At 60.6% G+C, this 13,721-nt stretch overlaps 1 protein-coding gene across 4 annotated transcripts in view; it reads right to left on the minus strand.

The window, feature by feature from the left end:
• The window catches only part of LOC117651781, a 62,357-nt gene that overhangs the window by 19,972 nt on the left and 28,664 nt on the right, over positions 1–13,721 (minus strand). The window lies entirely within an intron of this gene.

A 13,721-nucleotide genomic window follows, 5' to 3' on the forward strand; every position in this document is an offset into this window, starting at 1 on the left:
AAAACTCCAGACGCGTTGAGCTCCAGAGTCGCTAAATGGGACTCGAACCGAACGTGTGACCCCACCAATGGATTCCTCGTTCGGAGAGCCGTCTACTGGCGGGGTCGCAGGTTCGCTTCGAGTCCCATTGAGCGACTCTTTCGGCCGCCTGCCCCTTAATTCAAACTGCAGGCGCGCCGAGCCGAGCCGCCAAATCCCTCCCCGAAATGCAGCACGTCGTCCTCCTCGCCGTTCCGGCCCGGTCGGCCCGGCCGCACCGCTAGTCCGACAAGCAGGCCGTCGCGTGCTCCGCGGTGACGTCACACACTGCATCACGAGCATTGAACCGTGGACGCGCCTGACATTTCAGACGCCGTAGTGTGGTCCTACGAAAAGGCGGCACGCTGCCCAAGCGGGCCCAAAGGGCAGCGGGCCTGCACTACAACACACAGTGGGCCAGAAGACCGGTGGAGGCGGCCGAAACCCTAGACGCGTTGAGCTGCAGAGTCGCTAAACAGGTCTCGAACCGAACGTGTGACCCCACCAATGGATTCCTCGTTCGGAGAGCAATCCATTGGTGGGGTCACACGTTCGATTCGAGTCCCATCTGGCGACGCCGGAGCTCAAAACGCGTCTAGAGTTTTGGCCGCCTCCAATGGTCTTCTGGCCCACTGTGCAACACCCCCCGCGGGGCCGGGCGGCCCAGCCCGCGAGCCGCAACACACTCAAATAGAAATCCGCCAACGCGGCGGCCGCGGCGGGCAGGGCGGCCGAGGCGCGCGCCGCAAGACCGGTGAGGTATGGCATTGTCACGGGCGTGCGTCTGCAGTGTGTCTGCAGCGTCCGCAGTGCGTAGGGCGACAAAAGGGGCGCGCAAAACGGCGCTCGCGAATGCGAGTGTGTGTGTGAGTCGCGCTGTGTGCGCGTGTGAAAGTGAAAGCACGTTATAGGAAAGCAGCCTCCCTGAATTTAAACCGTTTCCGTACCCCTAGGTGCCCCCGCGCGAACGACACCGCCCCGCCCCGCCCCGCGGCACCCACTTGACAAAGGGACCCAGTTGCACGCCAACTACTGCCGCACCGCCGCCGCCACCTTTCACCCAGGCCGCCACATCGCGCACCTCGGCCGGCACACCGCCAAGCGGCGCCCCGGGACACCCAGGAGCCCCCCGGAGCACAGAGCGCCCCTAACCTCGTTATATCGAACAGACGCACACCCCGAACAATGCTCCCGGCCGAAGCGAAAACCCGTAAAGCCGTCACGTGGAACCCGGGAAGGAAAAGCCCCATTTGGCGGCAGTGCTGGTGTTGGTGCGTGACAGTGGGCCAGAAGACCGGTGGAGGCGGACGAAACTCTGAACGTGTTTTGAACTCCAGAGTCACTTAACAGGACTCGAACCGAATGTGTGACCCCATCAATTGATTCCCCGTTTGGAGAGCAATCCATTGGTGGGGTCACACGTTCGGCTCGCGTCCCATTTAGCGACTCTGGAGCTCAATTTTGGCCGCCCCCACCTGTCTTCTGGCCCACTGTGTGCTAGGCGAGGACGTCGTCGTCGTGGTCCTGGCCCTGCTTCCTGCGGATGGCGCCGCCTGGCGCCGCCGTGACGGTGACCTGGCCGCCGCCCGAAGTTGTCGGCGCGCCGGACATGACGGACGGAACCGCGGACAGCGCGCTCGTTTCGGATTCTTTATTTCGTCCATTTTTTCGGGGCGTTATCCGTCGTTTCTTGCCGGTTGCTGGTTGCCGGTCTTCTGGCCCACTGTGCGGCAGAGGCGCCACGGGGAGGCGTCGGGCAGACGCCCCCGCCTCGGGAGATAAGTGAGCCCGGGCCGCGCAGGTGTTAACGAATTAACGAACGTCACTTTCTCCGCCCGCGCCACACACACACAGACACACACACTCACACACGCGGCGCCTAGGTGTCACCCTTGCCCGGGAGCAGCAGCGCCGCCCAGTGAATTAATATTTATGATGCAGCGGCAGCGAAACGAGAAACAAGACAACTGCGAGCCGCGCCCGCGGCAGTTGCAGTGTAGCGACGCCGTGCGACGCCGCCTCGGGGGACCGACACGCACACACCGACACACTCACTAGGTCGGCTGTGTGTGTGTGTGTGTGTGTGTGTGTGTGTGTGTTTGTGTGTGTGTGTGTGTGGCCGATGACGAAGACTGAGGCAAACGGGGTCGCCGTGCGGAATGCGAGCAATCCGATCAACGATCTCTCATTGCACCGCCAAGCATTAGCCAGGCGACCGACCGCTCCGCGCTAAAAACGGGTAATGAAAAAAAAAGTAGAGAGAAAAAATTGAAACCACAGGTGTGGTGGCGTACGGGTCCACAGGGGCTGCCAAGCTGCATTGGCGTCGGCTTGCAGTGCGTGTATTGACGCATTGAGACACACGCCCCGATACTGACCACTTGCGCCGAATGCACCTGTCGGAGTACTTCGGGCAGTGCGGTGCACTAGAAAAAAGTGATTCTGTTTTTTAAAGATGAATCCACCAGTGTGCTGTCGCTGCCTCCCGGCGCCTCTCCCGCCGCACTTTTACAAGCGTGTAAATTTGGCGATTTGCGCGGCGCGAGTTCGACCCCTAGCTCGGCGCACCCAGTGCAGCACAGTGTGTTGGTTGAGCAATCCAGGCGGGCAGCTTTCTAACAACCTCTTTAATAAACCTTTTCCAGCAAAGTGCCACCCATTCATTACCGCTCGGTGCACTGCGCCACTGCCCGGCACTGACGCGCTCCCAGGGGCTGTCCGACCCGTCCGAGGCCTCCACGGCCTCCACGGCCTCCTCGACCTGGCCGGGGCGCCGCCACCGCCAGCAGACTCATTCCGAGAGTCGTTTCCGTCGCTGTGCCTCTCTCGCACTCATGGGGCGTGCCACACAGGTGCGAGAGAGACAGAGCGGCGAAAACGGCCCTCGGTCCGCAGCGTAACCCCGCCGAGTCCCTGGGGACTGACTGGACGGGACGGGGGCAGTTTCTCCCGTTCATTCAAACTGACCCTGCGAGCGTCGCGCGTACGGCAGACTCATTCCGTCTCCCTCAAACCCGTACGGGGCGCCCCAGGACTGCGATAGAGACAGAGCGACGAAAACGACTCTCGGAATCAGTCTGCTGCTGCTAAGGCAGTTCGCGCTTCGCGCCCCTAGAGAGCCGCGGCGGCGACGCACGTCTGTCCGCCTGTCTTCCGTCTGTCCGCCCGAATGGCAGTGTGACAGCGGGAAGGACAGGACAGAGGGGATCCGACAAGACGCGGAAAAACAAGCATTGAACGCAGCCAAGACGAAGACAGGCGCGGCCTGGCTGCAAGTCGATTTCAAGTCACTCCGCGGTTGCAGCAGTCTACAGTGCACCAGCAGAGCCGCGACCAAATCACAGCAACAACGTCGCTTTCATGTCACGCCCTACACCGCCAAACAAACTCGCCGAAAAATCCTTTTTCTTCGCTTGCAGTGTACGCGCAGCTGCAAGCGGCATCCGGAAGGCGAAGACAATCAAATCAAACGAAGCGGAAAAATTTGCACGCGCGACGCCGCCGCCGACGCCACGACGACCCTTTCGCGACCCTTTGCGATCCTTCGAGGCCCTTCGACCCTTCGCGACCCTTCGCGACCCTTCGCGACCCTTCGCAGCGCGCCTGGTGCGCTTGTAAACGGCAATCTGAGGCGCGCCGACGATCGACACCTTTAATCAGTCCTGACACCTCCATGTTGGCGGCTTAGACACAGCCCACAGTGGCGTGAACAGCGCCAGCAGCAGCGGTTATCAAACTCCTATAAATCACTACGGCCTCTGCACGTACCCGGCGCGCACTGCGTCGCCCGGCTAACGTCAAACATTCGCCCGCCAGATCGTTTTCAGTATAATAAAACACCGGAAAAGTTAAATCAAGCTTCAGCCACAAAGAGAGTTTCTTCTTACAGCTCCGCGCGAAACGTCTACTTCCCCGCCAGCTCGCCTGATAAAGGCCATCCCACCGCGAACGCCGCGAACCCCGCGGCACCGAAATACATTTCCTCCAAATTCCACGCCGTCATCGGTTGCCCGGCGGGGAGGGGCCTGGGCCCCGAGCCTCGAGCCCCGAGCGCGCGCCTGGTAGTACAGCACGGGCCGGGCTACCTCCTCGCTCAGTCGCCACAGCCGTGGGGCCCAGCCAGCCAGCCAGCCAGCCTACGCATGCGAGTCGGCAGTGAGGCTGCAGAGCGCGCCACACGCGTCCCAGTTCATCGCCCTCACCCCGCCCCGCCCCGCCCCGCCCCCCGCCCCGCCCCGCGCACGCATGTGAGCCCGTCCCCGCGACGCACACACGGCGCCGACCCACACCTGAGCCAAACGGCATAGCGAAAGGGGTAAAGGTGTTTCGTCCGCGCACATGTGGCGCGGCGTACGTCGACCCGGCCACCAGGACCACGAGGAGGTGGAACCATACCCCGCACGGCCTGCCCAGCCGGGCCCACACACGGCAGAGGACCGGCCGCCCCGCCCCGCCCCACCCCGCCGCGCCCCGCCCCGCCTCGCCGGCCGGCAGCCAGGCCTGGCCAGGCCCCCTGCCGCTGGGATGGGTCGATATAATGCGGGCGGGGCGGGGCGCGGCGGGGACAGAACCACTTCGTCATGGCCGCGCCGGAAGAGGTGCGCCACGAACCGATGAATGGCCGAATGAATGAGTCGGAATGCATCAAAGAGCAATGAACGGACCAAGGTGCAAAAGAATGAACACTGTAATGAGTCAGTAATCAAAGAGGCTGATGAATGAATGAATGAATGAATGAATGAATGAATGAATGAATGAATGAATGAATGAATGAATCGATTAGTGAATGAATGAATGAATCGATTAGTGAATGAATGAATGAATCGATTAATGAATGAATGAATCGATTAATTAATGAATGAATGGATCGGTTAATTAATGAATGAATCGATAAATGAATCAATGAATGGATCGGTTAATTAATGAATGAATCGATAAATGAATCAATGAATGAATCAGCGAATCAATGAATGAATCAATAAATGAATGAATGCGCAAGAAATAAAGAAAGATTAAAAGAAAAAACCAACTGATCGAATAAATGAATGAATGGCAATGGATGAACGCGACTGAATTGGACCAAACGCATGAATAAGACTAAACGAACGCGTAATATTCAATGAAACGTAAGGCATGACTGAAAAGACGATAAATAAACGACGGTCGCGGTTTCGCTGGCAGTGTCCGGCCAGGGCATTTACAATCAATACTTGGGCAGCGCAATGCAAGGCAAGGCAATGCAGGCGAAACCAAACAACGAAAAAAACGCGGCCTTCTTACGCAACGTTGAAACGGGGGCCTGGGAAACGCGTCCTCGGCACGTACAGACGTGCAGGGCGCGTATGACGAAAAGCAAGAAAATAAAAGCCCGAAAAGGGAGCACGGCAGGAATCGGGCTGCGGCGCTGCAGCGCACAATGCAGTAATGACGTGTCGCCCCATCGGGTCCACGAGGGTCCACGCGGCGAGGGGCCGACGGGCGGACCGTCACGGCCCATAACGCCACGCAACGAGTTGACACCGACGGGGCGGGGCCCTTGCCGTGGCAGTCGCGTTTCATCAATCCGATTCCGGGACGATGCAGGGACGCACCGTGGGCCAGAAGACCGGCGGAGGCGGCCAAGACTCCAGACGCGTTTTGAGCTCCAGAGTCGCCAAACAGGACTCGAACCGAACGTGTGACCCCACCAATGGATTGCGCGTTGAGAGCAATCCGTTGGTGGGGTCACACGTTCGGTTCGAGTCCCCCCAAAGGTGCACTTTACAAAAAAATCTAGCCAATTTTGTTCATTTTTGCAGCGACTTTCCGCGATAAGCGCTTCGCTTCATATGCCCGTCCGGCAACATCCTAGCCGACTCCAAGCTAACGGCGCCAAGAAGGCAGGCCGGCACGGCGCTGCGCGGCCCCGCGTCCAGCCGGGCCAATTTGCATAATGCACGCGCCTTATCACGGCGACGGCGCGAATGGCAAACCCGTCTGGGGCGTCGCGGCGCGTCGCGGTCCCACAGTGGTCCCACGGCCGGGGCCCCGCCGGGCCGACGGACAACGGCGGCCCTGTTTAAAAACAACATCATTCAGAACGACTTAACTACTTTGCGCTGCGCCGCTGCGCCGCTGTGAATAGCATGCAACGTCTGCGGGCCGAGTCCGAACTGTGCTTTCGTCGCTCTGTCTCTCTCGCACTCTCGGGGCGCCCCGTCAGGCCGGTCAGGCCCGTCAGGGGCGCGAGAGAGACAGAGCACCGTTCGGATTCAGCCGCCTCTGCCTCCACACACCGTGACTGCCAATGAGGATCCCCTCGGCCGCATCGAAAGAAAACGCTTGCACATTTTCCCCGTTCGCGGCATCGCGGCGAAGCCTTCGCCAAGTCCAAAAGCAAACGGTTTCTCCGGTCGCCGCCGCGGCAGCCACCGCCGATTCAAATGAGCCAGCAGACTGATTCCGAGAGTCGATGTCATCGCTCTGTCTCCCTCGCACTCATGTGGCGTCCCGCACAGGAGCGACAGAGACAGAGAAACCGACTCTCGGAATCTGTCTGCTGGAGATGGAACGTCTGGCAGGCAAGCCCGGATTTGCATGGAGCCATGCTGACACGCGCGCCGCAGTGTCCAGCGGGCGCTGTCTCTCTCGCACCCACACCGCGAGTGCGAGAGAGACAGAGCGACGCGACAGTGTGCCGGCCCCGCTGCAGCGCGCTGCCTGCATTGGCTGCAGCAGCATCCACTTTTTGCACCTGTTCGCAACGGCGGTCGGAATGGCACTGCACTCGGCACACGGCTCTCGCTTTCAGCATTCGCTTTTTTTTCTTCCCTCAAGTTAAGAACAAGATTCCGTTGCCGTTACCACACTCCGTTAGTACACGGGCCTGCCTTCCGCAAACTCGCCCGCCCGGCCTAATCCATTTATAACAGATTTGCACCGCCACGCCAAGGGTCCCAATTTATGGCCTGTCTCTCTCGCACTCACGGGGCATCCCTCACGGGGGCGAGAGAGACAGAGACAGTTATTACGAGCCGTGCGTGAAGTTTCCGGGCGCCCCTCGGAGCCGCGGAGCCACGCCACTGCAAAGGTCACCAGGCAATCGGACAGGCGGGCCGACCGACGCGTTGCCCACCCAGGAGACGCCATACCAGTGCAGGCACCGTGCGTGTGCAGTGCAGGGACTCGCTCTGTCTCTCTCGCACTCCTGCGGCGTCCTGTGCGGGTGCGAGAGAGACAGAGCGAGAAGCAGACGCAGGTGTGCGGGTTGCAGGTCACATGCCCGCGCTGCCGGCGCACCGCGACGAGACAGGATGCAAATTCCACAAAGCGCACGCACCGACTTTGCCTTGAACCCCGCAAGCCGCGGTAGGGCCGGAGTCCGCCGGCCGGGCGGAAACCGGGTTTCTGCAGCACGCCAAGCTCGTCCCCGTCGTGCTCGTCAGCACACTGATGCCGAGGGTCTGTCTCTCTCGCACCTGTGCGGGACGCCCCATGAGTGCGAGAGAGACAGAGCGACGACTCTGTCTGCAGCTTGTCAGCGTGGGATGCATCTCGCTGCAGGCGCTGCAGCAGGACGAGGAGGCCCAGCAGATACCATCACCAACCCCCCACAGTGGGCCAGAAGACCGGTGGAGGCGGCCAAAACTCTAGACGCGTTTTGAGCTCTAAAGTCGCTAAACAGGGCTCGAACCGAACGTGTGACCCCACCAATGGATTGCTCTTCGAACGAGCCCTGTTTAGCGACTCTGGAGCTCAAAACGCGTCTAGAATTTTGGCCGCCTCGATCGGTCTTCCAGCCCACTGTGGGGCGGTGCGCGCGTGGGAGGCCGACGCCATGACCGGCCAAATGAACCTGCAAACCGTTTCCATTACGCACAACGAGAGAAAGCTGACATTTGAGGCGCAAACGCAAACGCGCTCCAGAAAGACCGCGAACCCAAACAAACACGCAAAGCACGGCACTTGCCGCCCCGAGTCCGACCGTCCGTCCGTCCGGCAGGCAGGCAAGCCGTCCCCGCCATGCACTGCCCGTCGAAGCCACAATCCCACCGCCCTGCCGGATGGATAGTCCTGTCTCTCTCGCACCGAGACGGGACGCCGCGTGAGTGCGAGAGAGACAGAGCGACGAAAACGGCTCTCGGAATCAGTCGGCCGCCTGCCATAGCTTCGCGGCGGCCTCGCGCTGCTGTCAGCTGTTGGCGAATTTGACTGGGCGGGCTTTCTCCACCCACATGTCTGCAAACGCACACTTCACACACACTTCCAAACACACACACACACACACACTGACGCGCGGCAGCGCCTAAAACGGTTTCGCTTGCGTCACTGAGGAGGCCGCTGACGAGCGAGACATGACGCGAAGGCAGCAGCGAAGAGGTCGCCGGGCACAGTGGGCCAGAAGACCGGTGGAGGCGGACAAAACTCTAGACGCGTTTTGGGCCCCAGAGTCGCTAAATCGGACTCGAACCGAACGTGTGACCCCGCCACCAATGGATTGCTCTCTGAACGAGGAATCCATTGGTGGGGTCACTCGTTCGGTTCGAGGCCCTGTTTAGAGACTCTGGAGCTCAAAACGCGTCTAGAGTTTCCACCGGTCTTCTGACCCACTGTGGGGCGGTCAGTGTCCCTCCATGTCCTCCGTCCGTGGCAGAGAGGCGAGCCACAAAACAAATTGGGACGACTTTTTAACATATCTTTATTGGAGGGCAATTTTGGAACACAGCCGCAACGCCCAAGGGAATGACACGCATCATTTTCTATCTCCCACGCCGCCGTGCCCGTTCCTCGCAGCTGCAGGACGCCAGGAGCATGGCTCTCGCCTCTCTCTCCCTCGCACACATGGGCCGCGGCGCGGGTGCGCGAGAGAGACGGCGCTCTTGCAGGTCATTATTCGCAGGGCGACCCGTTCTGCCGATAAAGGCAACCGGGCGTGCGATCATCGTCGCAGCGTGTCCGGTCGCCTCGCGAGAGCGAGAGAGACGGAGCGAGCGACAGCCGGCGGCTTGCTCGCGTCACCGGGTACCCAATCGGGATCGGGAACTGGTTGGCGTGCAATCGGTCCAAAACGACCAACGCGACGCCACGGCGACGCCCGCGCAAGGGGCAACGCCGCCTCGACGCGTTCGGGTTCCGAACCCACTTCGGGTTCCGAACCCACTTCGGGTTCCGAACCCACTTCGGGTTCCGAACCCACTTCGGGTTCCGAACCCACTTCGGGTTCCGAACCCACTTCGGGTTCCGAACCCACTTCGGGTTCCGAACCCACTTCGGGTTCCGAACCCACTTCGGGTTCCGAACCCACTTCGGGTTTGGGTTCGGGTCCGTCTCGGGGTTGCTCGGGGTCGCGTCGGCTCGACCCGAACCCGCCGCGTCGCGTCGCGACGCCCAATACGCCAGAAACCGGCGGCGCGGTGCAGCAATACTGCTCCGGTGGGGAAAGCGCAAACAACACACAAACCGCTTTCGTTCGCGCCTTGCCAAACACAAAGACCGCGGCAGCCGCGCCGTATATATTTAACAAATCCAACAAAAAAATAACAATCCTCTTTTATAATACTTATTCATTTTGCCAAGTTGGAAAATTCCGCGCGCCACCGCCGCCTTCGCAATTACGACCCCCGCGTCGCATAACGAGCGCGCGTGCCACGAAAATTCAAGTCTCGAGTGACTCGGATCCCCATTACCCGGCGCCCGAAAAAGGACACGGACAACGACCAAAACAACAACAACAACAACAACAACAACAACAACAACAAGCAAGGAAAGGGGGAAGAGGAAGCGCGACCCACGCACCCCAAAGCACCGCCACCTTGGCGCTCCGGCGCGCTCCGGCACACCGCAACCAAGTCCGAAGTCCGCCGCCACACCCAAAAGTCGCGCCGAAAAGCTGGACCAACCGCCGCCGCCTCGCCTCACCGCAGCGCGCATAGCTAGCACACTGCAAAACGCTCCAGCTTCCTGGAGTCCTGGAGCGTGCCAGCCCGGCCCGGCGTGCCCTATGGCCCTGGCAAAACGTGACCCCGCGGTGCGGTCTTCCCCCAAATTCTGCACGACACGCGGCACGCAACGAAGCCACGCTGGGCTAGGGCCTCGGCTAGGGCGATGCCGCAAACCTTTTGCCAAACGCGACGGATTATCTAATCGGGTCGCGCGCCGCCAAAACCGCCAAAGGCAAGGAAAAAAACTTTAAAAAATATGATTTTAATTGAGAAAAAAACAAACTGTACACGGTAAAAACGGTTCCTGGCTTTCCCAGGAACTCCCTGGAAATCGCCTATGTCTCTGATATATGCTTCCTGGGAAAACCAGGTACCGTTTTTACCGTGAACACACAGCCTCGCACATTTTGCGAGTAAAAGCTCAAGCTTTAATACACTTGGCCTAAAAATTGGAACAGCCGGTAGTCGAACCCAGTCCCGCCGCCACACGCGTCACCGGGCGGCGCCTTGGTGTTACACAGTGTTACGGCGGAGGCTTAATTGTCCCGTCAATGGGTCAGATAAAGGGCCGGCCGGGTTGGCCAACTCCCGAAACAATCAGCGGGCCCAAATACCGATCGTGCGCGGCGGGCGGGTGGAAGGAGAGGGGGAAGGAGAGCGGAAGGGGGCGGAAGGGGGTTCGAGGCGCGGACACTGGAGTTGACTCCACTTTCCAGCCCTCGGGTAGGGCAGGGTCGGGTCGGCCGCGCCGACGCAGATAAGCCGAGGGAAGTCCGTTCAACTCCCGCGTATTATTCGGCGCACCGCCCGCCACAGTGGGCCAGAAGACCGGCGGAGGCGGGCAAAATCCCGGACGCGTTTCGAGCGCCAGAGTCGCTGAATGGGACTCGAACCGAACGTGTGACCCCACCAATGGATTGCTCTCAAAACGAGGAATCCATTGGTGGGGTCACACGTCCGGTTCGAGTCCTCTTTAGCGACTCTGGAGCTCAAAACGCGTCCGGAGTTTTGGGCGGTGTTCTGGCCCACTGTGCGCCCCGCCCCGTCACGTCACAGCATCCCGCCCACACGGCCGACGCCTTTCCAGGTCGGAGATAAACTTTCGCTGTATTGGAAACAAGTGGCTCCAGACAGCGCCCTTTCGTTTTTATCGAATTTTTTAGGGGGCTGTCGCTATAAGTTTCCGAAGCAGGTGCCCCGGTGCCGCTCCCACCCCACCCCCCGCCCCGCCGGTCGCTGGACGTCCAACGCTAGACAAAGGGGCCACGCCCCGCCCCGCCCCGCCCCGCCCCGCCTGTTTGCGATCGCTTGATAATCAGACCCTTTTTCTTGTGTAACAAGAGGAAATTTCATTACGGCTTGACACGACCAGTTCAACGGCCGGGGGCGCGCCGTGCCGCGCCGTGCCGCCACGCGTGCCGCCGTCAACCCAAGTCGTGCACGGCGGTGGGGGCGGCGGGGGCGGCGGGGGCAGGGCGACGCACGACCAGCCATTTTCTCCGTCCTGTCCACAATGCACAGCAGCCCCAGCCCCCCAGTGGGCTGACTGTCTCTCTCGCACCCTCACCGGACGCTCCTTGAGTGCGAGAGAGACAGAGCGACATGCTCGGCCTGGCCCCGCCCCCTTCCGGTGCTCGCCATTTCGACGATGATGTCCCACCTTGCTTCAGGATCCAATCCTTGCTCCCTCACAGCACAGTGGGCCAGAAGACCGGCGCCGGCGGCCAAAACTCTAAACGCGTTTTGAGTCCCAGAGTCGCTAAGTGGGACTCGAACCGAGCGTGTGACCCAACCAACGGATTCCTCGTTCGGAGAGCAATCCATTGGTGGGGTCACCACGTTCGGTTCGAGTCCCATTTAGCGACTCTGGAGCTCAAAAAGTGTCTACAGTTTTCCACCGGTACTCTGGCCCACCGTGGCCCGCACCCCTTCCGGTGCAGGCGATCCCTCCAGTGCCAGAGGTGCCGTTCCCCAGCCCCGCCCCGTGAAACCCAATCACAGCGCGACCTTGCAGGCGATGCCGGCCGATGCAGTATCCGATTGGCAGACGTGACATTGACTGGCGTGCGGGGTACAATTACAACACGCATAATAAGTAGAGCAACTAGAAAAAAAAAATAAACAGCCGAGAGGTAATGCCAACATTGTCGCAAAAATGACGCGGCAAGCGGCGGCGCTTCGGAGGAGAAAGGCCGACGTCGACTGACACGCACGCACGCAGGCAGGCACACTGGCAGAAACGCGATTTAATGAAATCCCAATCCACATTGACATTCACGGCGCGTAGCGCGCACTGTGCGCGCGCGGTTCTAACGGCCCCGCTCCACGCGAAGCTTGATAGACCGGTCCAACATTGTGCGAACGGCCGGGCCGGGCCTTGCGCAGTTTTTTTTCTTATGCGTCCTTATGTAAGTGTGTGTGTGTGTGTGTGTGTGTGTGAGGGGGCTTGGCCTGCAGCGGGTCCGGACATTCGATTAGTCGATCAAAAGGGCGACGTCTCAATGGCGAACCTCCTCCCTGCAGCCACGGCGAGCCATGCTGCGGCCGCGCGGTGAAAATGCACTTCCAGTGCCGGCGACGGCCTAGACGTTACACCACTGGAATAATATAGCCATTCGCTCATTAGAAGGCGGAGGAAAAGGCCGAAAAGGACGTAAAACGACCGCAGTGCCAGGCATGCCAAATCAACACCCTCGTGGATCGATTCGTCGCACAAGCGAGGATCGATCGGAGCCTCGCTGAGCTCAACGTGGCGAAATACACCAACGATGACCGTCCAAGACCGTATAAGTTCGTAGAAGACTGCACACAGTGGGCCAGAAGACCGGTAGAGGCGGCCAAAACTCTAGACGCGTTTTGAGCTGCAGAGTCGCTGAACAGGCCTCGAACCGAACGTGTGACCCCACACCAATGGATTGCTCTCCGAACGAGGAATCTATTGGTGGGGTCACACGTTCGGTTCCAGTCCAAGATTCCCCGCCGCGCCGCCCGATGCGCGTCCAGCTGCAGCCCGCAGCCGCTGCCGCGGCCAGATGGTGATGGCCGGCCCAAAGGTCGCGTAGCGCGTCCGCGGCTTCGCGGCTTGAGACGGGCCCAGTAATGATAGTGCCAGCCGGGGCGCTAATGAAGCCGAGTCTCGCTCCGTCTCTCTCGCACTCGCGGGGCGCTGCGTGGGGGCGCGAGGGAGACAACCGCCACGCCGGAGCTGTGAAGCACGGCTCTTCGGCGTAACTGCCGAGACAAGTTGAGATGTATGTGAGAGCCGCATAGACAGCTTCCTCGTGGAGCCTTTCTTTCGCCGCACAGTGGGCCAGAAGACCGGTGGAGGCGGCCAAAACTCTGAACGCGTTTTGGGCTCGCACTCTCGGGGCGTCCCGTACAGGTGCGAGAGAGACAGAGCGACGACAGGTGCGGCTGGCCGCTGCTGCAGCCGGCTGCACCTCGCCATAGGCCGCCATAGGCCGCCATAGGCCGCCATAGGCAGACGGCGAGCAGTCTCCCCGTCTCTCTCGCACCCCCACTGCCCCCACGGCGCGCCCCGCGAGTGCGAGAGGGACGGAGGTACCCTCTCCGCAGCACGCGCAGCGCGTTGCGATGCACCAGGCCTTATTACCGTCATTGCGGCCAAATCTTGTTGTTGTTGTTGTTGTTGTTGTTGTTGGCTGCGGCGGAGCGACAAAGCCATGCAGCCACTCTGCAGCACCCTTCATTTCATCCTCATCGCGAAGCGCCAAGCTGATTGGCCATGCAAAAGGAAAGTTCGGTTTTTCCTTCGCGCCTCCG

This window comes from Thrips palmi, unplaced genomic scaffold (genome assembly GCF_012932325.1).
Source record: "Thrips palmi isolate BJ-2018 unplaced genomic scaffold, TpBJ-2018v1 HiC_scaffold_6, whole genome shotgun sequence".
NCBI classification, from domain to species: domain Eukaryota; kingdom Metazoa; phylum Arthropoda; class Insecta; order Thysanoptera; family Thripidae; genus Thrips; species Thrips palmi.